Consider the following 11811-nt stretch of genomic DNA (forward strand, 5'->3'; position numbering starts at 1 on the left):
AAGTTCAGTTATTAATAGTAAATCTCGGTATTTATATACCGCAGTGGCAATGTTTTACTTTTTACTTACATTGAACAAAAAATACGAAATGAGCTTCATAAAACAACAGATTCGCTGCCAGAATGAAATGTTTGTAGAGTAGTCTTGGGCCTCAACGTCACAGAACACTCCCAGTTCCTTTAGATCACGATACTTGTCTTTGGTAATGGGTAGCAGTCCTGAAATATTGGACATATGTTTTCCTATTAGCATGGTCTGTCAATAGGTCTGTTATTAAACAGGAACACCTGTTTCAGACAATAATCGTTTACTCCTGAAAAATTCTTTAAAACCTTACCTTAATAATAGAAGGATGGGAACAAAAACACTCGTTCTGAAAATTCTGATTCCTCTGTTATCTGTACAGTTGGAGCCTGTGATAGCTCATATTATGTCATGATATATGATGATCACTCGATGATGACGGTCTACCTTAATCTTTATAATAATTCAAGACAGAAATGGCATTTTGATCGGAATCTTGCTTGCAAGGAATCAGTCCACTTAATTATCACTGATCCATAAATTTCAACAGTTAGAAAAGAGGAGGGTGTCATAAACGCATCTGTAATTCTGCCCATCCAGTCCTTTGGAAGCTCATCTTTTGTTTTGCATTATGTGAGGCTTAAGCTTTCGTCACTTTCCAGATACGAATGTCCTCAAACTGGGAATATCATACAAATTGACTCAAAACGCTTTGCATGATGGACAAGATGGTGGATGCATCTTGAAATGTTTCTTTATTTGACCCCACGTTATGACTGATGATTTCCAAATTTTTAGCCTCTGGACCAGAATCGTAGTGACATAATGACACAGGAAAGAAATTAATTCATCTGAACCTATCTTCTCTGTTGTTGCATGATAAACATAAAATACTGCATTACTGTCTGATATTTATTTTATATTAATCCGATATGGAGGCAGCTGGCGCTTCAAAGAGTGCTGATGACAGCATATGAAAGATTCCACAGGAAATCCATATATACCGATTAATTGTAAACTTTCTGCTTCTTCCTCGTAATTGTCTTTTACGCTGTTACAATGGATTACAGGACATGTGGTCTGTACTTGAAAAAAAAAAAGTGTCATGGCGATATATCCATTAGCAAAAGTTCCAGACTACAGCTCCATTCAGATCTCCAGGACGGGACTTTCAAAGAAGGGATGACTACGAGAAAAAGAATGAATAAGCAACGAAAGAATAACGTTCTTTTAGTCGGGGCGTGGAATATTAGAAATTGAATATGGTAGGGAAGCTAGAAGTCTCAGTCTAGATATTGTGGCTGTCAGAGGTATTAAATGGAAAGAAGAGAATCTGTGGTGAGAAATGTATAGTGCAACACAGCAGAAACTAGTATAACGGGAGTAGGAATCGTTACAAATGCGATGGTAGGACAGAGAGTGTGTTTATGTGAACAGCTCAGTAGTAGGATTGCTCTCATCAGAATCGACAGCAAACCAACACCGAGAATTACAGTTCAGGCATACGCGCTGACGTCACAAACAGAAGACGAAGAGATAGAGACAAAGTAAATGAGGATGCTGAACGAATAATTCAGTACATAAAGGGAGATAAAAATCAAGTAGTCATCGGTGACTGTAATGCGGTTATGGGGAATGGAGTAAAACAAAGAGTGACAGGAGAATATGGGATTGGTACTTGGAATGAGGGAGGAGACAAACTAATTGAGTTCTGGAATAAATTTCAGCTAGTAATTACGAATTCTCTGTTCAAGAACCAAAAGAAGAAGAGGTAAACCTGGAAAAGACTGGGAGATAGGGAAGATTGCAGTTGGATTTCATCATAGTCAGGCAGAGATTCCGAAATCAGATACTGGATTGTAAGGATTACCATGGAGCAGATACAAGCTAGGATCACAATTTAGTAGTGCCGAAGAGTAGGCTGAAGTTCAAGAGACAAGGCAGGAAAAACCAATGCCGAAACAAGTGCGCCATGGAAATACTAGGAAATGAAGAGAGACGCGTGAAGTTCTTTGCAGCTATAGACACAACGATAAAGTGTAGTTCAGCAGGCAGTTTAGTTGAAGTGGAATGAACATTTATAAAAAGGCAATCACTGAAGTTGAAATGAGAAACATAGGTAAAAAGACGGTAACAGCAAAGAAACCATGAGTAATAGAAGAAATACGACAGTTAATTGATGAAAGACAAAAGTACAGGGACACACAGGAATATAAATCGCTTAGGAATTATATAATAGGAAGTGCAGGGAAGCTAAGTTGATATGGCTGCATCAAAAAGTGAAGAAATCGAAAAAGAAATTATTATCGAAAGGACTGATTCAGCATATACAAAGGTCATAACAACCTGCGGGGCAATTAAGAACGTGGATGGTTCAATTAAGAGAGGAATGGGAATTCCAGTGTTAAACACAGAGGAGAGAGCGGATAGGTGAAAAGAGTAGACTGAAGACCCCCATGAGTGGGAAGAAGTGTCTGATGTGCTAGGTGAAGAAACAAGTCGTTCTAGAAGAGGTAGAGGGTCCAATGTTAGAATCACAACGTAAAGGAGCTTTGGAAGAGTTAGTATCAAATACGGCGGAAGGAATAGATAACTACCATCAGAATTTCTAAAATCATTTGACAAAAAAACGACTATTCACGTTGTAGTCTCGAAATTTAGAGTCTGGCGATATTCCATCTCATTACCGGAAAATATCATCCGCACAATTCCAAAGACTACAAGTGGTAACAATTATTACACAATCAGCTGAACAGCACATGTGTCTAAGTTGCCGACTACAATAATATACAGAAAACTGGAAAATGAAAGTTAGGAAGTGTTAGATGACAGTCAATATCTTCAGCTGCTGACTGGCTTTGATATATATCAACGGGGAAAGGTGAGAATGTGAGCCCCGACCGGGACTCGAACCTGGGATCTTCTGCTTATATGGTAGACGCTTTATACATCTGAGCCATCGAGGGCACGGAGTATAGTGGGACTGCAGGGATTATCTCGTTCACGCCTCTTGCGAGACCCATATTCGCACCTTATATGTCCACACACTACATTCGTAGTGCCCCTACCCAACACACTCATTACTCGTGGAAGATATTCTTACCAAGTCCCGTGAGAGAACCGGTAAATATGTGTGCATCCGCACATAAGAGAAAAGTTATGGCAGGTATTGGCAGATCTATATACTTATATGGATATGGTAACAATCAATTTGGATTTAGGAAAAGTAAAGCCATCAGAGAAGCAGTTCTGACGCTGCAGTTGATTATGGAATCAAGACCAAAGAAAAATTAAGACACTATCACAGGAAATGTCGAGCTGGAAAAATCATGCGACTATGCCAAGTGGTGCAAGATGTTCGAAATTCTGGGGAAAGTAGGGGTAAACTGTAAGGAGAGACGGGTAATACACATCATGTACAAGAGCCAATAGGGAATAATAAGAGAGGAGGACGAAGAACGAGGTGCTCGGATTACAAAGAGTATAAGAAAGGAATGTAATTCATCTATACACCGAAGAAGCACTGATGGAAACGAAAGAAAGCTCGAAGAGTGTAATTAAAATTCAAAGTGAATGGATATCAATGATAAGGCTCTCTCCAGACGTTACTATCCTCAGTGAATGTAAAGAAAAATTACAGGATCTGCTGAACTGAACGAACAACCTAATGAGTACAGAATACGAATTTAGAGTAAATCGAAGAAATATGGAGTAATGAGATGTAACAGAAATGAGAACAGAGTGAAACTTAACATCAGGATTAATGATCACGAAGTAGATGAAATTAAGGAATCATGCTACCTAGGCAGCACAATAAGCCACGAAGGGCGGGGCGTCAAACTAGCCCTGGAAGAAACGGTCATTTCTGGCCAATAGAGATCTACTATTAACAAACATAGGCATTATTTTGAGGAAGAAATGTCTGAGAACGTACGTCTGGAGCACGGAATTATATGGTAGTGAGTCATGAACTTTGGGAAGCAAGAATCGAAGCTGTTGAGATGTGGTGCCACAGAAGAATGTTGAAAATTAGATGGACTGATAAGGTAAGGAATGAGGAGGTTTTCCGCAGAATCAGCGAGGAAAGAAAGGTACGGAAAACGCTGAGAAGAAAAAGACACAGCATAACACAATCTCCGATAAGACATCAGGGAATAACATCCATAGTTATCGTAAGTACTCCATATATCACTTTGAGGGAAGCCGAACGAGATATTAAGTTTTCTACAAAAAATTTACGATTGACATCATATGATGCCGAATAGGTAGATGTGTCTCTTGAAACATCTCAAACACTTTCTTTTTGGTTAGCTCATCAGGCAAACACAGTTTCTGTGTTTTATTTATGCTGTAATGACTCGACCTCAATTTAAATGAGTTATGTCACTGCAGATGTTTTGTTCTGTATCTGTCGCAAGTTTGTCAGCTTGGTTTCCGTATTTTCGTCGTTTGTCATGTGGGAGACATACCTTCATGCTTTAAGGAGTCATAATAGTTTCTAATCTTTTATTTGAAATCCCATGCAGCGATACAAAGGATTTTTGAGAAACAGTCAGTTATGGCACAGTATTATCCTTCATTATTCTTACGTTGCAATGAAATGAGTATCCATGCAAAGTAGCTACTGTCTCACCTCTGCGAGGCCTTCGGCACTGAATATTCTCAGTAGGAATGAATGCTGTCAGGCGAAATCATTGCTCATTCCACTGTTTCATCACACTAAAGTTGGATACGAGTTTAGTCTTTTCAGAATCAGTTAGCATACCAGTACAATTTTTTCTGTAGTTTCAATGGCCTTCTATTTAGGGTGTTGTTGTACTTAGGTTTTTATGTACGACAGACTGTGTAACATAACTGTTTTTCTTCATTTAACACCGCTCCTTATTATGGATATTTCATTAGCAATTAAAACACAGATCGCCATGGGATATTATAAGAAATTCAATTCCACGACACTATAAAGCAAAGAAGCTAATCCCAAGTCTGCTCTGTGTTAGCGGAAATCAAGAACTTCGACTGTACATAAGAAAAATCAACAGTGACATTGCATTTAACCATGTCAACAGTGAACCTTTCACAAAACCAGACAAAGCAATCAATAAAGCTCCGTAAGCCACACTTGAAGAATTTCTCTGGCCGGGGACTGGGTGTTTGTATTGTCCACATCATTTCATCATCATCATTCGTGAAGTGGCTAGATCGGATAGTGTAAAAACTTCGACTGTGAAAAAAATTGTGACTGTACGGGCGCTGATAACCGCGCTGTTGAGTGCCCAAAAACCAAACATCATCATCAACACTTGAAGGACTTCATTTTATCTTCCCATGTTTTTGAAAGACGTTACCCGTTTACTCAGTGTGCACCGTATTTTAATCTGTCTGAAACTATAAGACTGAACCTTATACAATCAATTGAGTTGACCCAACCGAGAATATGTCTGATGAACTACATAATGATGCCACTAACTCATATTAATGAAATTTGGACTGAACGCCTTTTTTTGTGTAGTCTTCATTTTCATCTCAGGCTACACGCCAGACAAATACCTCCCCGAATGGCATTCTAACACTAAAATTTTTATCACAACATTCTCTTACCCACAATTTCACCTGCGTACACGCACGGCACGTACATTGATGTGACAAAAGACATGGGATAGCGAAGTGCACATATGTGTATGACGGCAGTATCGCATACACAAGGTATGAAAGGGCAGTGGTTTGGTGTAGCTTAGCTAGACACATGGGACATTCCATTTCGGAAATTGTTAAGGCATTCAATATTCCACATCTACAATGTCAAGAGTATGCCAAGAATACTAGATTTCAGGCATTACCTCTCGCAACAGACAACACAGTGGCCAATGGTCTTCGCTTGACGAAAGAGAAGAGTGTCATTTGCTTATAATTGTAAGTGCTAACAGACGAGCAACACCGAGTGAAATACCCGCAGACGTTCGACGAACGTATCATTAGGCTAGTGTGATGAAATTTTGCGTTAATGGACTGTGGTAGTAGATGACTGAAGCAAGTGCCTTTGCTAACAGAACGACTAGCCTGCAACGCCACCTATGGGTTCGTGACGTCGGCTTGACCCTAGATGACTGTAAAACTATGGCCTGAGGAGATGAATCCTTATTTCTGTCGGTAAGAGCCGATGGTAAGGTTCGAGTGCGGCACACACCCCACGAAACCATAGACTCAAGTTGTCAACAAGGAACCGTACAAGCTGGTGGCGGCTCTATATTGGCGTAGGCTGTGTTCCCATGGAATGGACTGTGTCCTCCGATCGAACTGAGCGGATCATTGCCTGGAAATGGTTATGTTTAGCTACTTGGAGACCAAACACCGATGAAATTTTTATGTATCACAATGCACCATATCACTGGGCCACACTTGTTCACAAATGGTTTGAAGAACATTCTGGACAATTCGAACGAATGGTTTGACCTATCAGGTCACCCAACTTTAGTCCCATCGGACAATTATGGGATTCAGTTCATGTATAAATCCCTGCATCGCCAACATTTTCGCAACTATGGACGGATATAGAGGTAGAATGGCTGTATATATCTGCATGAGACTTCCAACAACTTTTTAAGTTGTTTCACTACCCTGGACGAAAGAAGGTCCGATACGATATTGGAAGGTATCCCTTGACTTTTGTCAACTCAGCGTATATTACACACGTATCCTCTCCTCCCTCAGTCCATCTCCACCATCTACGTCTCTCTTACCCTTCCTTTGTCACCTCATTGGCCATCTGCTGATCCCACCTCCCTCTGTAAGTCTCCTCCTCCCCCCAACCAACTCCACCTCCTGAACCTGGCCATTCATCGCTTCTTCCCACCTCTAACCAACCCACTCCTACTCCCTCTCTCTCTGTCCATCTCCTCCTTTTCTACCTGCCCACTGTCCTTTGCATGTTCAACCTGCTTCCTGCTTCCTGCTATCTGTCTAGATCGTCGTCTGTTTTTCTATACCATTCCTCTCCTCTTCCACCCTCACCCTGATGATCCCTCCTCCCCTTCTCTGTGCACATCTCCCCTGTGTGTGTATTGCTCTGTCATTCCATTCTGCCGCCCACCCCCCTTCAGCCCTCTGACCACCTCCTTCTCATTCTCTATCTTCCCCTTACATTATGTACATTTTCCCCTTTCCATTTCACCCTTCCACCCTACCTGCAGATCTTCTGTTTCCTTCTATAACTCCTCCTCCTACCTCCCTCTTTGTCCATACCCTACTCTGAGCTCTAGCTGTCTATCCCGTCCTCCTCATTTCTCTGTCCATCTCATCATGACCTCTCGTCTTGTTTCACTCTACCCTCTCTCTCTGGTCAGCCACGCCCATCTATTCATATGCCTCCTGGAACGCATACTTAATAGTGTGGTTTATAAACGAGGAGCAGGTCTAAGTTTACCACTGTCATTTTGAAAATTATTATATTCGTTTGTCAATAATCTGATCTCTGTAGACGTGTTATTCATAAAACTATTAACCTCTGCAAACTTAAACGCGAAAGTTTCTTTTCGTTTTGGTATCTTTGGAGCTACTGTTTCCAGATGGAGCCACGAGGCCCAGTAGTTTATCTTATTAATAATGTGAGGGCAAGTATACGGGAATTTGTGAGCAATGACATCACAGCGCTCCTATATTTATCTTATATCTAAATTAATAATGTAGTTGTTATATCCACCTGATATGTTGAAACTAGTAGAGAAGACAATTAGAATAGTCTTCAATTCTCTGAAAATCCGCCGTTCAAGACGGTTTCGCCTTACTAGCATATGACAGTACTAGTGGGTGAAAACTGCTCAAGAGGATGTTCTGAAAACGGTTAGCGCCCTCTGGCTCTTCGCATAAGAGAGTATAATCCAGGATCCCTTCAACTATCCTACTATTTCCACTAGTCGCGATAGTTAGCTGTTTCCTTTTCACCTAAACGACTGACAATGAGAAAGAAAAGAAAAAAAATGGTTTATAATGCAATTGTGAGGACTACATTAATACGTAACATGGTGAAGACATTGGTATAAAATCGTGTTAGTGTAGGTAAACAAATATGCTTACGAGTTGTGACTCATTCTTTTTTGAAGTTGTAATTCGTCTCCTTAGGAATCCAACGAACCTCTGTCAAAAATCTGTATTCGAACTGTGTCATCTTAAGCCCTACTGGTGTCTCCATTCACTGAATCTATGTTCACAGGGATGTGGGAAAGCATGTGTCAGATGTGAAAGATGTGGGAAAAGTAAAACTGGTGATCAGTTACCACACCTGGCTACAAGTTCCACAAGATGTCACTCTAAAATGCACGCATCTCAACGAATATTGTTGTTACTGGCTGTGATGCTCACAGATGTCTATTTTCCTTTGTTGTTTTATGATAAAAAAATGAACTTTTTAATTCAAACTGATTTTTTATGGATATTCGTCGTTTGTTGACTCCTAACTTCAGTCTCGTTGGTATATCACTTTTTTCTTCTTGGAAGATACAGTAGGGACACATATTTCTTGGTAATGTGCTGGTAGTGCAGCAGAGAGTAATGTTATGCATTTCAGAATAACGAAAACTCGACGCGTATTACTAGTCGTGTACGGATTACCGCAACTGCCACATGGACTGCGCTCATAAAAAGAAAATGCACCATTACAGCTTTGCGAAATCGTGTCTGAACGCTGGGAAGAAGGCTATTCTGGCATTCGTACGGCCCCTGCGCTATCTTCCCTAAGTTTGCTGACGTCAAACGTATTGAGCACATCCCCCACCACCAACGTTTCCTCAATACGCGTCGGTTGAGAGATCATTGATTATTTCAAAGGTTTCGGTATCCCACGGAGTCTATTTTCGATATTATAAGCACGTAAGGACGTGCTACTTACAGAATGGCCAAACCTAAGATACGAGAACTTAAGCCTCCACGACGGATGCTGCTCATCAAATCTTCACCAGAGGATGATCTGAATGACACCGTCGAAATGTCGCGGAATTTCAATGAAGCTACTCGAATGGATGAACGAGAACGTTTCAATAACTTTAAGATGTGAACAAAACGATAAACTGATCATTTAATTCAATAAGAATCTAAATGTATCCGCCGAACTGGATGACCGAGTGGTCCTAGGCGCCACAATCTGGAACCGCGCGACCGCTATGGTCGCAGTTTCGAATCCTGCCTCAGGCATGGGTGTGTGTGATGTCCTTAGGTTAGTTAGGTTTAAGTACTTATAAGTTCTAGAGGACTGATGACCTTAGAAATCAAGTCCCATAGTGCTCAGAGCCATTTGAACCATCCAAATGTATCCACATATTATTTATTATTATACAGACAGAGAAATTCACACACAGAGAAGTAGTCTAAACTGACACCCAAAGTAGTTTAAGACTTGCATAAAGTCGTCGTTCGGTTCACTACGTCCTCTCCTGAGGATGACTGGCAGGAGCACATTTGAATTATCTCGCTTAGGAGTGAACTACGACAGCCTGCAAGACAGAAACTCTTTGCAATATTAGCTCAATGGATTTTTTTTAACTTCACAGTCAAAATTGACTTAAAGATTTTTTAAATCATCCTCAATGGTTACTTAATACAAATGGACTGAAAGCATCAGGATTCAGAGTAAGTTAGGAATCAATGAAGCTCAATCAGGTTGACAGTCGTCTGCTATGCATATATCCACCATGTCAGACATTGAGCATGCTAGCACGTCTGCTGCAGAGAAAAGTCCCATGTTCGAATTGCGGGGAAGGTCGTTCGTCAAAGGTGGATGCATATTATGAAAGGTAGTATAGAGTACACCACAGAGTCAGCACTGATGGAATGGTACGTGGTCTCCTGCTTGTCTGTTACACTTTGGTTGAAAGGTCGCAGGCTATCAGTTCACAGAAAGTAAGGGAATGGAATACAGAATCTGAGAAACTGTTATCGTTTTCTGTCTAAAATTTCCAGCCATATTGTACAGGTACATGCTGTGTGGTAGATGTCTACATGTCCTCCGTTCATGAAAGATTAAACGTCCTTTCCAGTGTCTGTGAATGGAACAGAAATTACGAAGGTCAGTAAGAAGCACTATTAAGTGATCTGCAGAATGTACAAGTACATGTGGAACAATACATACATCTAAATACACATGAGTCCGCCTCCTTTGCTGAGTGGTCGGCGTACGTAGCTGCCATGCTGAGGATCCTGTTTCGCTTCCCGGTACTGTCATTGCTTCTTCCTTGGTGGGAGGACTAGTCCGTTGTGTAATCAGCCTCGTGATGAAAATTGAGGGGATACGTGAAAAGTCTTCAGAACGTTTGTGAGAGCAGTGTGCTGATCTCCTGCCCCTCCATAAAATACCCGCAGGAAGCTGCAAGAGGATGACATGGGTGACGGTAGACATCCCCTGGGCCTTCGCATCCTGGTGAGGAGCTCATGAAATAGACATAAGGTCTCTTCTGGCATCTCTATATCCCTACTGGAAGAAATACCCAAAATACGCGTGGATACTCTTGCGGTCACCTGCTACAGTCTAATTTTTAACACTGACGTTATCTCCCCATCTCCCTTACCAACCACCTCCCCCATAGCTGAGTCCCTAAAGAATCGAACTCCCATGTATTGATTATTTTACAAATGAGTTAATGTCCCAAATATTTCATCTTACGTTCATTGTGCCTTTATAGCCGAAGATAAGAACCCTAATTATGTTGGTTTATTAGTTTAGGATTATTCTCCCACAGACTAACGAAAAAGTGAAATCCGATCTTTATGTTCTTCAGACTGATCTGTGTGTCGTAGAATGATATAATTTTGCAGAACCATTGCCGATACATGGACACCGTCTGAAAAACATGTTGCTAACATAGTTAGTAGTAAAGAAGTAAACAAGTCGTGCCTGATGCAGACTCCTTAAGGCACATACAGTGAAACTGTGTCAAGCAAGACGTTTGAAATTGTGTGCGAAACATGTTGTGAGTCACTAAGCGTTCCCATTCTTAAGCACTTGACAATAATCTGGGTCATTTAAGGCGCAGTGAGTTACACGGCTTCAACTCACATCTATGAAGGACGTTCAAAAGATAGTGCATCACATTCTTTTTCTTGACCAATTTCGGTTGAAGAAATGTGGACTTTGTTTTGTGACATCGTGCAATATTCCCACTTCAGCCCCCATGGTTTCATGAAGTTCTGACATATGACGGCGCTATAAATAGTTTTCAATATTGCGCATGTAACAGTGGTGAGTTTCTAGCACAGAGCTGCCGTGGAGTTCCTTTTGGAGCAAAACCACAGCATCGCAGATACTCATAGGCGCTTGCGTATGTCTGCCGAGAGCTGGCAGTGAACAAAAGTAGTGAGTCACTGGGCGAGACGTTTACAATCATCACAACAAAGTCACGCAGATGTGTTCGATCTCCGGCGTGCCAAGCGTTCGCTTACAGCTGTGCCTCGTGCAAGTTTCAAACTTGCGGACCCTCTCTTTCGAAGTCATACACGGATCACAGTCAAACATCTGGTTACGCTACTGGACTTCTCTGTTGGTAGTATTGACCTACTCGTCCACCACTTGGGGTACCCAAACGTGGGTGCCCAGTGGGTTCTTCACTGCATAACAGAAGACATTAAAGAGCAACGAAGGACCATGTGGGCGGAATTGATTGCGTGTTATGGAGCTGGTCGTGCCAACTTTTGTCGAACATCATCAAAGGCGAATTTGTTTCATGAAAAATGTGAAGAAATCCAAAAACAAATGATTCCTGCAAGGACTATCTCGGCTTATGGAAAAGTTAAAATAAACTCCTG

Source organism: Schistocerca gregaria, chromosome 4, assembly GCF_023897955.1.
Source record: "Schistocerca gregaria isolate iqSchGreg1 chromosome 4, iqSchGreg1.2, whole genome shotgun sequence".
Classification (NCBI taxonomy): Eukaryota; Metazoa; Arthropoda; class Insecta; order Orthoptera; family Acrididae; genus Schistocerca; species Schistocerca gregaria.